Raw genomic sequence first — 15299 nt, forward strand, 5'->3', positions numbered from 1 at the left:
AGCCGAACCTTCAGCCAGTTACTTTATAGATATCATCGCCACCTTCCGGCCAAAGTATCACAAGCGCCATATTGCAACGCTTGAAAATTTCCGCCGTCATTTTATTATTTTACAGAGAAATTGCTCCGAGAAGCTGTTTGAAAATTTCATTGATTTTTCTTCGTGCTGCCTATAAGATTAAAAAAAAAATAAAATAAAATAAGAATGAAAAAATGAAAGTAAAAAGTAAAATAAAATTCAGTAAAATCTTCAAATAGACTTAATTTCCAACAATTTCTCTGTAAGAAAATAAAATGGCGGCGGAAATTTTGAAACGTCGCATGGTGATTGTAATACTTTGGCCGGGAGGTGACGATATAGGGAATACACGGCATTCCTTTTCGTAAGTTTTCCTTAAATATTTAGTTCATTTTTCCTTAAGGTATTTGTGTCGATAGGTGTGGGTGTGGGTAGGAAACTTTTTTCTTTTTTCATGCATTTATTAATTTTTATTAATTGTAAGTCGCGTATTTTTGGCGGAATTGGGCTGAAAATTACGTAAATTCTATGTGTTTACAAAATCGGAGAACAATTGCGCATATGCAACAATAGCAGATGGAATATTGGATTTTTATGTCTGGAAAACGTCTCCGGAAAAATGCAGTCTTTATAGCCAGATTAAGATGAAACTTGCGTAAATTCTTTTATTTTTAAAAAACCGCAGGTTCAATCACGTATTTGCCGCGATATTGAGATAATACACGAGTGGTTTCAAACTTAGTTTCATAAGCGCGGCGCGGCGCTGGAAAAAACGCGAATTTTCCGCGATACTAAATGACTAAAAAAAAAAATGATCCCGTATGTTTCATCATAATACGCCTGAAATCGCCGTTTCCCTCACAAATGAAGGTAACTACATTTCAATGTTGCCAAATTTACCTTCAAAATCGCATTTTCACCCGGAGAGTCGCAGGCATTTCTAACTGAAAATTTCATCGATTTTTCCTTTAAGCTCGTGCAAAAATCAGACAAGTATTGGGGAAAAAATTGCACAGGCACATTCTGTTGAAAAAATTGGACAGGCACATTCTGTGAAAAAAACAAATTACTCGGATCAATTTTGCAACCTTGGAATGGAGTTACGTTCCCTCGTCCGAGAGACGACGAATTGGATGTATTTCTTTCAAACGGAGCTATGTGCATTAAGACATGAGCCCTGAGACCCACAAGAATATATGCATAACAGGGCTCATGCCATAAAGCACATAGTTCCGTTTGATAGAAATGCGTCAAATTATCAGCCCCCAGGGTTGATGAGTAACCACTCCCGGGTAATTAATTAATATCAATCGACACTTGACCACCCCGATCACTATCGATGGGGCGAACGAGGCAAAACTTGGTGGAAACGCCACTGGCGCACAGAGGATCGAGTTAGTGGGAGAGGTCGAACAAAATTTGGAAACTTGAAAAGCTTGTAATTCCATTGAATCAAAACTTTGTGATTTTAAAAGCGGATCCATAGGTTTTATTGTGAAATTTTCTTCTAGACGCACCCCTTAAAATTTAGAATGTGACGAATTCAACATCAAAATTTGCGGTTTTAGTCAAAATTTCATGTCTGATCTATTAGAGTCCCTTTATACTGAGAGTCAAGACAACACCTCCTCATGGAGTCACAAACGAGAGTAAAGAATACAGAAATTGAACGTTTTTTGGAATCTTTGATCGGCCCATTCTCAAATTCCTTTCTCCGTTCCTTCTCTCATTCCGTTTGTTCCTTGCCGAACCCGTAATTCCCTGGTCCATTCCAGATTATAATCTTTGCAATTGGTGAAAACGTAATCTTTATTCCTGTTTGTGGCACTGTGAAGGACTAAAATACGGAAACCAATCAGAATGGATTCACATTGTCTTGACTCTCAGTATAAAGAGACTCTATGATCTGTATGATTGACTCGATCCACTGTGTGGCGGGGCGTGAAAGATCGATATTCGGTATCCTCCATTTGCAGCTATGGTAAACGGTGCTTGTTGCGAACGCCCAGTTCATCGATCCTTTCCCATTGGTTTAAATGGCAGATAAATCGATGAATCGCGAAGCAAGACACGCCACTACCGCGAAGGCTGCGGGGCTCAGCGCGTCAACGTCACGTCTCGCAGTTCGTGTGATTAATCGTCGCCTGCCATCACTCGTGACTTAATGATGATAAACCGCCAAAATTCGCTGGCGCCCTAATCTTCGACCAATTACAGCCACGGCCCCCAGGCTTCCTCCCTGTCGACGCCTGTCCGAGGTTTCGATCGCTTGATTCTTGTACCCTTAATATCCGATTTAGAAGAAAATATCTAGACGATTAGGGGGCTCTGCCCCCTGGCCGCTACGCGGCCCAATCCTCGGGGTGCTGCGCGCCTCAAAGCCCGCCAGCGAAATCGTCTAAATCGCTCGTTGGCGGTTAATGAGCAAATAATTTTAATTAAATAACAAAACGATGTTTCAAAGAAAAATGTATTGCCAAACAAGATTCTTAATGACTTTCTCCTTGCTCTGAATTGCAGTGGCGTGGCGTGCTTTGCGATATATCGATTGCCATGCCATTTAACTAATGGAAAAGGATCGATTATCAAGGTGTTCGCAGCGAACACCTTAATAATCGATTCTTTACCACATGTGTAAATGGCATGACAATCGATATATCGCAATTCACGCCACGCCACTGCTGAATTGTGATTCATTTTTTGAAAGTCAACCTTGACAGGGCCACATATAGCTGTCAATGACTAAACAAAGGCCTCTGAAAGTAAAGATCCACTCTACTAAAACTCTGACCTTCTAAATCCCCTTCCTCACTCCTGCCCATCGACTGTCTTATTCCCCTTCCTCACCCCGTCCATAAAGCGCCTTTAAAATAATTTTATTAGAAGAGAGAGGATTATTGTCGTGATAGCAAAGGGAGCAGTAAGGGTTGAGCTTTCAAAATCGAGTTTCCCTCAAAATTCGTCTAATCTCTTTTAGATAAAATGACTAAATCATCCTATAAGACAGCAAAATCCACTTATTTTCATGAAAATGAGACACATAAGAAAGCCGCAAGTGCGCAAAAAATGACGTACCTAGTTTTCAGGCGAGACAGCAGTAAGTGACAATATCTCCGCAAAGAGCCAATGCAAAAAGCGCTTTCAAGTGAAGTGTTGCCCTCTTCTGCCAACCAAAAAGTAGCTGCCTCGAGCTAGGTTAGGTTAGCAATCTGCAATCATTTGCAAAACCGCTACAAGAATCTCGTACTTTGATGTCGCGGAAATTATTCCGTAGTTTTCGCAACGTCAAATTCAAACGGTAAGCGGGCGGTTGCAATAGACAAAGGAGGCAGGTAATAGACTGACTAACGGCAACCTACGAGGAAGCCTATAGTTAATCCATCATTTACTGGAAAACAAACACATTGCATCTAGAGTCCAGACTCTTGAAAACATTGACAAGAAAAATGACTCTTGATTCAATCAGATTTAAGCTTAAATCAAAAGGAAAACCGCTCAAATTAAGAGGCTTGGTTTTTTATTTAAGCTTAAATCTGATTGAATAAAGAATATTTTGTCTCGTCGATGTTTTTAAGAGTCTGGACTCTAGATCCAATGTGTTTTTTCTCCAGTGATTGATAGATAAATGGGAAAAACTGGAATCATTTTGCGACTTAGCTCTAAAAATGTACCAGAAAAAACCATTTTATCGCTAGTATTTTTAAACGGAAAAAGTCCAGTTTTTGTTACTTTTCCCTCAGAGATAGTTTTTTTGACTTCTCAGTTTGTTGCAATTGTTTTATCCTTGTAGATAGATCGGTAGGAGCCAAACAAGGTATTAATTTTGTCATGGGAACGGAGTTCCCCATGAATTTACAATCGTTCCGTTGCTACTGCTATGTGATTCCCTATGTCTCTGCGACCTTGAGCGAATCGCCCACTCTTTGATCTTCGGTTAATTTTCGGATGTATCAAAAACCGTTGTGTTTTTAAGCCAATCATGTCCCACGTCAAGTTGTGTAGAATTCTAAAATTCGCTTTCCGCGAGTTTTTTTTGTGATGTAATGCAGTCAATATGGTATGTTTACTTTAACGTTTACCATTTGTTTACTTGCTGTCATTATACTTTTTGTAAAAAAAAAAAAAAAGAAAAAGGAAAAACGAAATAAATATTACGACTGTGCATTTTAACTGTCGTTGTTTTTTTTTCAAAGTTTTTCCCCCCGGCTCGAATTTGTTACGTAACGCCGGGATGAATCTTCCTTCCCCCTTGTGACGCACCGTAACGCTGGTTCAAACCCCGCTGCCCCTTAAGAGCGTTACGTAATACTCAACGGCTCCTAAGTTGAGTTTCGCAAAAGACCCTGTCTATATACTAACATGCACAGACCCTAAGCGCCTGTAAATTATTCAAAAAAAGTTCAGCATATCCTCTGCGAAAATGTTCTCATTGCAAAACGCATTGAAAGTGCAGCCATGCTAATGCCGCAATCACACGCTGAATTCAGCAGCTGAATGTGGAAGTCAACATTCATCGCCCAACGGCTGAAATTTAGCAAATTCGAGTTATTTTCATCCACATGTGTATCAAATCTACTCGAATAGTTCAAACAAATTCAAAATTGGTCCGATGGTTGCTGAATTTTGCGCGTCACGCGCAAAATTCAGGCATCGAGCCGATGACTTCCACATTCAAGCCACCTTCAGCTCCCACATTCAGCGTGTGATTGCGGCATAAGGAAGAACGCCGTATGAACATTCGAGAGTTGCCAAACCTTCGATGAAATGTTCATTTTTGAGGGATGTTATGGATATTTTCCTTTGAATTTTCAGAATCTTTAGGTAAAATTGCGAACTAAATCATCTGAAAAATCGGGAGGAAAATATTCGTAAGTTTACCAGGAAATTCGCGTTTTATGAAAGGGAATTTGGCCATGCCTGAAAGTTCATACGGCGTTTTTCCTTAGCACGGCAGAGTACAGACATACAATTTAGCTCGGATCAAACATGCCGCAGTCGGCCGATTTTTCTTAAGTAATACGGGAGGCAAAGAGGTGTCCCCCCCCCCCCCCCAAAAGAAAAACCTTCATTTGCACCGAGAAGTTGCATTTTGAAAAAAAAAAGATTTGGGAGTACATTTGAAGCCATCCCGGACCGTCATCAACTTTCTTAGTTCAAAAGTCCGAGATCAAGAAAGAATATTCCCCTTGTCCTCAGCCTTGATCCGACCTAAAATGGACCGCATTGAACAGAAAGGAACCAAGCCACATCAGCTATTGCCAAATTTAATCGGACGAATTAATTTTTTACATGAAAACGGTTGGGCGGATTTTCGTGCAAATTTCAGTGAATTTTCTTCGTAGTGCGACGCAAATTCCTTAAAATTTTCAAAGGGATCCGCACAAACGTTCTCTCGTAAAAAATTGACTTGCCCACTTAAATTTGGCAATAGCTAATGTGGCTTGGTTCCTTTCTGTTTAACGCGGTCCAAACATATGTTTCAAACTTTCGACAGGCTTAGGCTTCTGTCTTGCAGAAGAATGAAACTTCGAACTTTTTTAACTCGTCTGAGACTTGATGCAAGATTCAGTTAAAATCGGTCCATTCAAGGACAGAATTCGACGGTGAAAAGACCAGACCACGTATGTCGTTCGCGGTGTTTAAAAAGCTCCGCTCCCATTTTATTTTTGTCGAGGAGAACGAATCAATATTACTCCTTGAAATTTTCACTTTTTTATTTCAGGTAAAAAGTGCGAATCGAAATATTGAAACACCGCGATCGAGGAGCTGAAATTATTTACTGAAAATCGCAATACACGAATACACACGTCGTCATCCTCCGGCCAAAGTATCACAAGCGCCATGCGACGTTTAAAAATTTCCGCCGCCATTTTTTTTTTTTTTTACAGAGAATTATCAAGCTGTCCTAAAATTTCACATAACTCTCTTTTGGGCTCCCGATAAAAATTGTGAAATTTTCAAACGGATTCAACCAACAATTTCTCTGTAAAAAAATAAAATGTCGGCGGAAATTTTGAAACGTCGCGTGGCGCTTGTGATACTTTAAGTGGAGGGTGACGACGTCAAGTCCTTCATCATGAAGGCTTCATGTGATGGGAACCTAGGGATTTGGTTGAACATCAATTTGACTGCATTTTGCAATTTGGAACTATAAATTCTGGCTCTTCTGGAAAAACACTTATGTGCATAGGGAAACTAATGGCATGTACGTTGTTTTTGAGCTGGTCTAGAATTTATAGTTTCAACTTGTAAAATGTAGTCCAATTCTTAATTGAATCAGTGAGAACGAGACCACACTATATCGAAAAAATGAAAATAATCAAGACACACAAAACTGCACGAGGGTGAAGAAGTTAGTCAAAGGGAAGACTCTTGGTGCTTAAAGACAAGTAGGTACTTGAGGACACTTCAAAGGTCCAAGTAAGAACGGATGCGTTATTTTCAATGAACTTTATCAAACTGACTGTCTTCAATGAAAATAAATTGAGCATTTTCGAGTTACCGAGTTGGTGTGTTCTCGTTCTCACTAATTCAATTATTAGCACAAATTGGCATCCGGGAAAAGTCTCTGCCGTTTCAAATCAACAGTAGCGGTGGAAAGATGAGAAGGGGCTTGATGTTGGTTTCGGATAGTGTGAATGTGAAAACAACATCCGGCCGGCAGTCTGGAGGAAGGGTGAACGACGCCAAGCAGCCCGCCTTTTTCAGTCCGAAAGAAATCGGTACTCGCTAATCTCTTTCCGAAGGAACACAACCGAACTTGACGCGACGCACTGTGGATCGAAACTGCAAAATGCCGGACATTTGCCTTTCTCACAAGAAGTAATTTCTTTTTAAGAGACGTCCACCCGAAGAGTCGCATTTGATGATTTAGGTATCTGTTTTTCATTATACACTGGAAAAAAAAACACATTGGATCTAGAGTCCAGACTCTTGAAAACATTGACAAGAAAAAAGGACTCTTGATTCAATCAGATTTAAGCTTAAATTAAAAGGAAATACGCTCAAATTAAGAGGCTTGGTTCTTGGTTTAAGCTTAAATCTGATTGAATCAAGAGTACTTTTTCTTGTCGGTGTTTTTAAGAGTCTGGACTCAAGATACAATGTGTTTTTTTTTTTTTTTTTTTCCAGTGTAGGGCACATTTTAGTACACACAGCCTCCCCAAAGTGGCTCAGGAACTCTCAAGAAATCGATAGCTATAGTGCAAAATCGCGTAAGTATGTCAGTTTGTGTCGTTCCACAGTTCCTTCGCCGTCCTGAGTAAAAACGCAGTATATGCAAGCAAAAATGTTGTCGCATTTTTATTTGTTCTTGAAGAAAGTTATGAAAATTTCTCTTTAAAGTTTTCAGACTTTTCAGAAGAGATAACGCACAAAATTCTCTGAAAAATCGGAGGAGAAATATTCCAAACTTTAACTGAAAATTCGTGATTTGTCGAAGGAAATTTGGCAACGCTTGATGATTCATACGGCGTTCTTACTTAGCATGGCAGTCTTGTCATACATCATGGTTCCTTGAAAAACCAATTCATCGAAAACTTCCTTAATTTTTCCTCTCCGATGGCAGAACATTCTATTAAAATCACAGGCTATAATGTTGGCTTGTTTCTCTTCGAAAAAATATAACAGAATAAGACATTTTGAAGCTCGCAATGGAGATACGTCGTTTCGCACAAAATGTTTTCTCACTCAGGAAAAATCTTTGTCTATGGTGATATCTTCTTCCAATGGATTCAGGACAATTTCAAGTAAAGGAAGCTTGTTTTTCTGGGGGAAATATTGAAATACCAAACCACGTATCTCTGTTCGCGACGACGCTTACTTCCTGTCAACCCTTATTTTTAAAATGGAAAATCAAGTAATTATCGTCAATTCTTAAAAACCTCCGTGATTTATCTTTTCTGTGCAAAATAAATTCCAACAAAAACTTGGAGGATCGATGTTGATTTGCTCTCTTTAAAAAATAAATAAAAAAAACATAGATAAATAAATAAAAAAATTAAATAAATAAAAATATGAGCGAAGATCTTTAAACACCGCCAACGATTCAAATGAGCGTAAAAATCTATAGCCAAAGTGCAAAACAACGCATCTCCGTTTGCGACGCTGCGCTGTAGACTGCTCGTCGTGTTTTTTTTTTTTTTTTTTTTTTTTTTTTGGAAAACCAGTCAACGTAATTCCTTAAAAACCACCGTGAATTTTCTTCCCTGACAGCAAATATTCTACATAAATTACAAGCCATAGATGGGGCCATCCATAAATTACAGAAGGACTTTCCCCCATTTGTAGACACCCCTCCCCCGATCGTCAGGCACCGTAAGGCATCCTTACACCCCTCTAAAAATAACGTAAGTAAGGTTCGACTGCCCTCCCTTTTTTTCAAATATTGCAGATCTGAGCACGACGTTTTCTTTGAGAAAAGCAATGACATTTTTAGGCCAAAATTGTATTATATAGTGAGCCTAAGTTCTAGAAATAAAATCATAGGAAATATTGATGATATAATTAGTTTACTATACGAAAGTACGTGGAGCAAAATTGAAGATTTGATTTGTCTTTGGAATAGTTAACATCATTAAGTTGACATGTGGCTGAAGTCATCATCCAATGGAGTGGAGAAGAGGGAATCAAGAGAAACGACAGGAGCGTGGTCCGATTAGTCAGCAATCTGTGATGTACTGATTTCCTCTAATTCAAATTGAATTTTATCATTAACCTGACGAAAAATGGATTTTTGAATTTTCTATAAATAAAGGCTAGAAATCTTACGTTAGGCCCAGCCCTACCCCCCTCCCCCCTCATTAGGCACCGTAAGACTGTTTGAGATCCCCCCCCCCCCTCTTTCAAGCCTTTCGTAATTTATGGACGGCCTCAGTTGACTTGGTACTTCACAGGAAAATAAAATTGGAGCGGAAATTTTGAAACACCGCGATTGAAATAGATGATTTTGCATTTTGGCTAGTGGCCATCGAAATGAAAATTGGACCGCGTTAAGCAGAAAGGAACCAAGCTATCAGCTATTGCCATTTAATTGGGCAATTTAATTTTATACATGAAAACTGTAGTGCAGATTTTCGCTCAAATTTCAATGAATTATCTGCTTATTGCGGAGCAAATTCCCGAAAATGTTTAAAGGAATGCGTTGAAACTCTCTTGCATAAATTTAAATTGTCTAGTTTTTGGAAATAGCTGATGAGGCCTGGTTCCTTCCTGCTGAATGCCGTTCAATTATTTTGCGGTTGGATAGGACGTCCTCTTTTCCACTGAAACTAATTTGAAATATACATTTAAACGCAATAATTAGTCTAATTGTCATGAAACATTAAACCCACGCCTTAAGGATCAATGTTTTATAAGCGGAAACTCAACGCAAGTGCCAAAACTAAAATGCGGAAAATACCGTGTCCGGCCCGATTATGAGTCGACCCACCGTGCGACGCCAACAGAGCATTGATACAATCCTTCACAGTAGCAGACACCTAGCACGCGTCAATCGGCCAATCAGCAGTTGAGATCGTGCGTGCGATACCCAAGCTACCCCTCTCCTCACTCGATCAGTTCCCACTTCCCAGTTCCTCGCCGGCTGCCGCAGTAATCGGTACGTAATCCTCTCGCGCGTGGAATCTGTCTGAAGCATTCATGGCTTTCATCTCATAATTTCGGGACAATCGGCCGCTAATATCTTCGTGTCGCGTTAAGAATCTCGCCTGTTTTGTTTTGCGAAAACTCTCGGGTGTGTGCAAACGATCATACGTCGTGGTTGATTTCTCCATTTGGATGTTCAACGCCGGTGAGCATTCTCCATCTTGACGAAATAGAAACTTCGTTCGTTTCGACTTGTGTGCCCTGCGTTTGGGTGAATCGAATGATACATCCCCAATTTCATTCGGTTTTCGTCGTTTTATCAGTGCGAGTTTCGGGTGTGAGTATTTGTCGATGAACTTCCGCGGAATTCGGTGCGTTATTGCGTGTGTTCACCTGTTGCGTTGTTCGGAGTGGAAATCGTTTGAAATCGCGAGGTTGCAATGGCGACCACCCTGCTAAGTTTCGAACTTTCTCGCTTCCCTTCGTTGTATACACGTGCGTTTTGTGTTTTTGTGTTATCCGTTGTGTTTGTTCGGAAAGGAGGGACAGTCCTCATTGTCTCCAGACATCTGAATATTTCCCCGGTTTCGTGTCCTTGGTTTCCGCAAGTAATTCGAACGAGTGCCGCCATCATCGAAAAGAAAATTTTGGATAATATGTGTTCTCCTCGTCTCATCCTTTTTGATGCTGGTATATTCGTGGCTTTGGTCCTGGAGTCAGGTTTGATTTTGAAAGTCATTTCGTGTAACTAGCTTTTATTTAAATTCTGCCCAAATTCGGTGTCATTTATTGTATCATTGTATCTTTATTTCCTCATATTTTGTCGAAGGTATTGTGTTCTGATCTTGTAGAAGTCAAGGACATGTTTCATGAATCTTGCCGTTATGTTCCTACCTTTCTCCACTCACTGAAATTTTCTAGTTGCCGTAGGTTCTAGATTAACCCAGAAATTTTTCCCCCTCTACCTTAATTGAGCTCAGCAAAGTTTTGCCTCAATCTGAACTGAGTAAGAAGTTCGAGACATGTTTTATTTCAGCATTTTCTCCTACTTTGGCAACCCTAGTGTTTTCTGAGACTGACGTCTATCAATTTACACATCGACAGTGAGATTTTTTAAATGTATATCTGTTTGTGACGTTGCAAACTTCCTGTCATATTTTAATTTTTCAAACGAAAAATTCGCAAGATTATTTCTTAGAAACTTCCCTGATTTTCTACTCCGTGAGTTGAGAGAGAATGTAATGTAGGCTCACCAATGTTCATTTTTTCCTGAAAATTTCCAAAAATAGTTTTTCCAAATTTTGAGACGAAAGTGTCAAGAGTGTTCATTCCATCCATAATCCTGTAAAGGGGGGAGGGAGGCGAAAGTTCATTGGAGGATGTTACAGCCAAAAAACATCACCGGAAAATTCTGGAAAATGGGCGAAATTGTTCTCTAAGAGGGAAGGGGGGCTTAAAACCTTCTCGCTCTGCCCAGATGACGCCTTAAAAATTGTGCGTTCAAGTAACTTAAAACTCTTACTAAAATTGATAATTCTTAAGTCAAGACAGGTCATCCCTTGCCCTGCCCGTTTGGATAATTGAGGGCTTTTGAGGAAGAGGCGCAGTAGTGAAATTTTTGGGGAAAAATGAGACTGTTGTTATTTCAGCTGAAAGCAGTCTTCAAATATAATTCGTGGAACATTCACGATTGAAATCCAATTTTTTAGCATTTAAATTCGAGTATAAACTTCCTTTCCGTCGCGAGGGTCTATTTAATTTTGAAACTTTAAACACATATTCCATGTACTTGGCAAAAACTGCGCCTTGCTCTGCAAGTTAGCTCAATTTTAAGTACTGTCGTATGGAATAGTAATTTTCGTCCTGAAATTTGTTCTTGTCCAAGGAAAGAATGCCGCAGGGTATTCACTACATATCCATCACACTCTGGAATTTCTATTTTAATAATTATACTGTTCACCGTTAGTGCGAGGTATTTCATTAGGTTTAAATGCTCATTTTTTTTTTAATGTTTGAGGAGAAAGCAGTAAAGAATTGCACTCCATTCTGCAATTAGGAACTACCATTTCTGGCTTAGTTTGAAAACAGCGTAGGTACCGTTGGTTTCCCCATAGACGTATGTTTTTCACGGATGAGCCAGAAATTGCAATACCTAATTGCATAATGTAGTCCAATTATTCAGTGCTGAGGAAGAGCGCTTTATGAACCTTCAGGCGTCGCCAGATTACCTCCAATAAAATTCGAGTTGACTGGAGCAAATTTTGAATAATATTCTCAAATTTTTCAGACAATTTTGTTCGCAATTTAATCCGCAATTTTACCTGAACTATCTGAAAATTTTAAGGAGACATACGCATAATTTTGTTTGCAATTCAATCCGCAATTTTACCTGAGCCATCCGAAAATTTTGAGGAGACATACGCACAATTTTGTTTGCAATTTAATCCGCAATTTTACCTGAGCCATCCGAAAATTTTAAGGAGACGTACGCATAATTTTTTTGCAATTCAATCCGCAATTTTACCTGAACTATCTGAAAATTTTAAGGAGACATACGCATAATTTTGTTTGCAATTCAATCCGCAATTTTACCTGAGCCATCCGAAAATTTTGAGGAGACATACGCATAATTTTGTTTGCAATTTAATCCGCAATTTTACCTGAGCCATCCGAAAATTTTAAGGAGACATACGCATAATTTTGTTTGCAATTCAATCCGCAATTTTACCTGAACTCTCCGAAAATTTTAAGGAGACACGCGCATAATTTTCCTCAAAAAAACACTTGTCATCCAGGGAAATCTGGCAACTCTCGAATGTTCACAAGGCGTTCTTTCTCAGCACGGCAGAATTGGCGGGAAGCGGAGAAAACGGACTCCGACTCGCTCAACTCGCCGGCGGTCGTGCCCGATTCGGCCGGATGCGGGTACGCACACACACACACACAAGCAACCCTTTCTAGGAATCATTTCAGTCTCCGAGGTTTTCAGCAAGAAGGTCCAGCCATTCTGCCTTATCTGACTTTTTCGAGTCAATTCGTTCGCTCCCCGGCCTTCTAATCCGCCGACACGCACTTCGTTTTTAGACCACCCTCCTTCCTGTCACCACAGAGTTACGCAACAAGGACAAGCGCAGAATACCTCTCACTTCATCCCCTCCCCCTCTCCCTTTTCCTTGTCTATATTCAACACGGAACGGCACTGTCCCGATTTTTAAAATTTTAATGATAGTCTCCTCCCTCTTTCACTGATGAATACTTTCGAATCAGTGGCGTGGCGTGAACGATCGATTATCGATATTTCTCCATTTGAAGCTATGGTAAAGAATCGATTATTAAGGTGTTCGCAGCAAACACCGTGTTCATCGATCCTTTTCCGTAGGTTTGAATGAGAGATCTATCGATACCTCGCAAAGCACGCCACGCCACTGATTTCGAATTCGTGTTAAATGTTTGGACTACATTTTGTCATTCTGAACTACAATTTCTGGCCCATCCGTAAAAACTCTTATGTGCATAGGGAAACTTATGGTACATACGTTGTTTCTAAGCCGAGCCAGAAATTGTAGTTCGTAATTACAAAGTGAAGTCTATTTCATCTACAGGTAGCAGGAACAACTAAAGAGTAGTGACAATGTAAGTAGGTATTTTTGAAAATCTTTACATTTTAATTTATTTCATCAAATTGTGTCTAGCTTAGTTTCATGTTTCTTTGCATATGTAAGGTGGATCTTCAGCTTTTGCGCAATGCATTCTGGATACGTTCCGAATTATTCTAATTTTAACCATTTGGTGGATTATTTTAGGAAAATGAAAATTTCAGTCCGTAGATGAATCATTAAGCAATGTTCATCCCGAGAATCATCTTTCAAAGCCTTAAAACGAAGTCTGAAGTATTGTCTCCAGTTTGCAACCGATTTCGAAGTATTGATATAGATTGAAATCGGAAACAACACTGTTGACTTCGTTTTAAGACTTTAGAGGATAATTTTCGGCACGAACATTCCTCAATGATTCATCTAGTGATTGAAATTTCGATTTCTTTAAAAAAATTCAGCTAAAGGTTAAAACTTGAAATATATCGATCGTAGCTAGGATGCATTGCGTAAAAGCTGAAGTTCCAATTTAAGACGATTTTAAGGCCGCCATATTTTGTGTCAGAATGACATGCGATATATCACATCAATTAGTTTCGTGTTTTCAGCTACATGTCATTTTTATCGAATTCAGAGATCGCGTTTCTGTTGTCATGGGACTAAAGAATTCACTTTTCTTTAGTCCCGTGACAACAGAAATGCAATCTCCGAATTCGATAGAAATAGCGTATGACTGAAAACACGAAACTATCGATGCGATATTTCACATGTCGTTCTGATACAAAAAATAGCGTCCGTAGAATCACCTTAACAGTTATTGTGTCATAATCTTTTCATTTTATTTCAGGTTTTTAGATTTTGAGTGGGTGAATGTTGATAGCACCCGCGTGAATGTTGTCTTGAGCAGGGGGGAGGGGGGGGGGGGGGGCAACCGTGGGTGTCAAGAGACGGGTCTGATGGTGAGTCGACGTGGTTTGTTGGACGGTCGGGTGGGCAGTTGGTCGAGAAGTTTGTCGATCGTTTTTTTCCCAGAAAAAGCTTTCGAGGGATCATTCGACCTACTGCCTATCTGACGGTTTGACAAACTGCGAGAGCATGTGGTTTGTTGAATTGTGTGAGTGCATGCGGTTTGTTGAGCGATCGGGTTGGCAGTTGGTCGAGCAGTCTGTTGATCGTTTTTTCCCCGGAGAAAGCCCTCGAGAGATCGTTCGACCTACTGCCCATCTGACGGTTTGACAAATTGCGAGAGCATGAGGTTTGTTTGACGGTGTGAGTGCATACGGTTTGTGGAGCGGTCGGGTGGGAAGTTGGTCGAGCAGTCTGTCGATCGTTTTTTCCCCGGAGAAAGCCTTCGAGAGATCGTTCGACGTATTGCCCCTCTGACGGTTTGACAAACTGCGGGTGCGTGTGGTTTGTTTGATGGTGTGAGTGCATACGGTTTGTTGAACGGTCGGTTGGGCAGATGGTCGAGCAGTCTGTCGATGGTTTTTTCCCCGGAAAAAGCCTTCGAAAGATCGTTCGACCTACTGCCCATCTGACGGTTTGACAAATTGCGAGAGCATGAGGTTTGTTTGACGGTGTGAGTGCATACGGTTTGTGGAGCGGTCGGGTGGGAAGTTGGTCGAGCAATCTGTCGATCGGTTTTTTCCCCGGAAATAGCTTTCGAGAGATCGTTCGACCTACTGCCCATCTGACGGTTTGACAAACGCGGTGAGTGTGTGTGTGTGTGGTTTGTTGAACGGTCGGGTGGGCAGTTGGTCGAGCAGTCTGTCGATCGGTTTTTCCCCGGAAAAAGCCTTCGAGAGATCGTTCGACCTACTGCCCATCTGACGGTTTGACAAACCGTGAGTGCGTGTGGTTTGTTGAACGGTCGGGTGGGCAGTTGGTCGAGCAATCTGTCGATCGGTTTTTCCCCGGAAATAGCTTTCGAGAGATCGTTCGACCTACTGCCCATCTGACGGTTTTACAAACCGCTGCTTTCCATCTGGCGCTCGTTACACCATCAGGTTACGATCTTTGCTCCCATCATTGTGGGGTCAGGAATGACTTCATTCTGATGGGAGGTTGAACGTAACCTGTTGATGCAGCGAGCGCTCTTTTGTG

At 40.5% G+C, this 15299-nt stretch overlaps 1 protein-coding gene across 1 annotated transcript in view; it reads left to right on the top strand.

Annotated features, from left to right (window-relative positions):
* The first annotated feature begins 9603 nt into the window (after positions 1–9603).
* The window catches only part of LOC109038170 (uncharacterized), a 148084-nt gene continuing 142388 nt past the window's right edge, over positions 9604–15299 (top strand). The window contains exon 1 of the mRNA XM_072304492.1: positions 9604–10323. The gene's annotated coding sequence lies outside the window, so the exon portion shown is untranslated. The remainder of the gene's footprint in view (positions 10324–15299) is intronic.

Source organism: Bemisia tabaci, chromosome 9, assembly GCF_918797505.1.
Source record: "Bemisia tabaci chromosome 9, PGI_BMITA_v3".
In the NCBI taxonomy this organism is placed as follows: Eukaryota; Metazoa; Arthropoda; class Insecta; order Hemiptera; family Aleyrodidae; genus Bemisia; species Bemisia tabaci.